This window comes from Micropterus dolomieu, linkage group LG23 (genome assembly GCF_021292245.1).
Source record: "Micropterus dolomieu isolate WLL.071019.BEF.003 ecotype Adirondacks linkage group LG23, ASM2129224v1, whole genome shotgun sequence".
Classification (NCBI taxonomy): domain Eukaryota; kingdom Metazoa; phylum Chordata; class Actinopteri; order Centrarchiformes; family Centrarchidae; genus Micropterus; species Micropterus dolomieu.
In genome coordinates, this window is record NC_060172.1 from 12,115,863 (window position 1) to 12,119,087 (window position 3,225).

Consider the following 3,225-nt stretch of genomic DNA (forward strand, 5'->3'; position numbering starts at 1 on the left):
TGCACTGTATTAAGGAGAAGATGACCGGGGCCATGTATTGCGAGATTTTGGGGAACAACCTCCTTCCCTCAGTTAGAGCACTGAAGATGGGTCGAGGCCGGGTCTTCCAACATGACAATGACCCGAAGCACACAGCCAGGATAACCAAGGAGTGGCTCTGTAAGAAGCATATCAAGGTTCTGGCATGGCCTAGCCAGTCTCCAGACCTAAACCCAATAGAGAATCTTTGGACGGAGCTCAAACTCCGTGTTTCTCAGCGACAACCCAGAAACCTGACTGATCTAGAGAAGATCTGTGTGGAGGAGTGGGCCAAAATCCCTCCTGCAGTGTGTGCAAACCTGGTGAAAAACTACAGGAAACGTTTGACCTCTGTAATTGCAAACAAAGGCTACTGTACCAAATATTAACATTGATTTTCTCAGGTGTTCAAATACTTATTTGCAGCTGTATCATACAAATAAATAGTTAAAAAATCAAGTTGCAGCTGTTGAGCTAAACAATGAGCTGAATCTTTATAAAGCTCAATAAAGCAGAGAGGAGCTGCAGATTCAGGTGATTATTCTCTGTAGGTTCATCACTCCAAGAGACCACTTTCACATTATTTTCACATTGTCATTTGATACAGTGTTATAAAAATATTGATTATAGCTGCGCTAACTAGACATCAAGGATCGTGTGAAAGTGTTAAATTCATAAGCTCTATGGCACAGAGAAACAAGCTATTTTGGGCTTTGGCTACACATTTAGGACCAATTCATTGTTGGTTTTAACTTTTTACCACGTTATTATTGACAATAAAACATATAAGGAATATAGTGAGATGTCTCCTTTAAGTGAGAATCTGTTTTGTTTTGGGATTTTGTAATTGAGGTCACCGACCAAAATCTTGTTTCTAGGCCTGCCAAGGTTATTCATTGCTACGACTGAACGTAAGAACCATTACGGAAAGATCTGTGTCAGAATTGGCTTTTCTGTGTCACATGTATTGACTGAATTGTAACTCCATTGCATAACATTCTTATTAGGAAAAATGTCACTAGCCTATGCACAGGATTCGATGTTGCAAGCCTTTGTGCTATAAACTATGATGAGCAATCTCACATAACCCTATTCCAGCTGTCAGAAAAATGATGTAGTGTCCCACAAATGGATTACTATACAGGACATCAAGCCATGCTACCGTAAATCTATAGAAGTGCCAGGCAGGCAGCAGACTCATCCATCAGTTATTGTATCTTAAAGCTCCTCTCCACTGCAGAAACCTTCAGTGGTGGGATTCAACAGGAGCCATCTTACATCCAACAAACATGATGTGTTGTTTGGCCTTGTGCATTCAGTACATAGTGCTGTGATGTTTGGGATCCTGATGACACAGAAGACCCAATATTAAGACGAAGAGGTGTTTAACCAGGAAAAATGAGTGAAAGGGAACCAGGAGGTGAGTTTGTTTAGGGCAGATAAGAAGGCCTGTCTCTATGGTTGTGTATTTGTCTGAGTCAAGTCAAGCCAAGTCGAATAGATATTTGAATCAGTAGAAAAAAGGAACAGACCTGTCTCAAATAAATAAAATGTGAATCTGTACTCAAAGTTTTAATTATATATATTAATATAGTTTAATATATTAACAACGGATCATATGACTACTTGTATGTGAAAGTCATTCATAGTGATGAACCCAGAGAGAATTACCCCCCAACTGCATGGAGTCTCACTACTCTCTTCAACCTAATTCCAGCAGCAGACAGCTGTTTTGAGCAAAAAAGCTCTGATGATCATACTGTACACTCCATGCCCAACACCAAACAGCAGACAAACAATGTTACTGACTATCTGGTTAACGTAGAGGAGCTTTTAGCAGTTACAAAGCCAGATATTTCACTCAGGAGTTGGTGGAGACCAAAAACAGAGCTACTAGGAGAGTGAATATTAGACTTATTCATTGGGTGGCCCTAAACATTACCCCAAACAAATACTAATGATGCTTCAGATTTACTGGATGTGTAAATAAACTGTTTGCCAACAAGTTTACTTTCGGAACCGTTTATGGTGATAATATGTCTGTATTGTGTTTTCACCCCAAGGTAGGTAAAAAATCAGTTCATGCAAAGGCAAATCGGTTTAAATTAATGTTTAGGTCTTAGATCAACTTGCTGGATCCGAATGGATGATATCAAATGATCTTGGTGATCCCTGCAACCTTTCGTATGGCATTGCCATGGTTTAAGATTCGACTAGCACAAAATAAATATCAAACCCTAACTGGCAGTTTGCCGTGAAATTTACTGAGCACATTATTGCTTAACAGATGATGAATCATTCATGTATTACAAAGCCCATGAGCTTTTCTTCCACCAAAATCTTAACTTTGTACAAGAAACATTTATGAAGGTCAGGGTAGGTCATTAACATCTGACAGCAAATACCACCAAAGTCCTAAGGATTCTTCTTCTGGGAACCACAAAGTTCCATCTTAAGGCATCCGATAGGAGCTGAGGTTTTCAGTCTGGATCAAAGTGATAATCTGACCAACATACAGACAGACATTACCATCCCAAGAGCCAGCTAAATATACTGAGCAATAAAGCAATGCTTTATTTCTGTCACATTCATACATTTAATAAACTCCTGTTGTCCCAATTTTAGTTACCCTATGACTCATATTTAATCACCAAGTTCCTCTAAAACTACTGCATCTCTCAGTGATGTGCATGAATAGCTGTGTCAATAATGGTTCCAGTCAAAATGTGGTCTATATGAATGACAGGAGCATGAGGGCAGAACAGATGGTAGAACTAAGGATCATCAAGTTTAAAAGTAAAGCTTTCACAATAGAAAAATGATTTAAAACTTTAACATAAGGCTGATCTGTTACTCCTTCTTTGGCCTACAGAGCAGTGGGGTCCCGGTCCTGTACCTTCGATGTCACAGTTTGAACCTGCAGTAATGAAACATATAAACAGACACTGGTGGTGAGAAATCACTCACCTCAAACCTTGACAGCAGGGGTGAGAATAGGAGCAGTGGTGTTCTCTTTTTCTGACAGTGAACTGTCACTTTGTCATCACTCTGTGTTGAGATATAGAGCGCAGAACCAATCTTCTAATGCAGCTCAGTGGAATAATAAGAGTGAGCTGTAAAGTCGAGGACAAAGCCTCATCAATATGATAAATCTGTAACTGAATGCATGTCTGATTCGTCCCTTCACCTTGTGAAATATTTTAACTC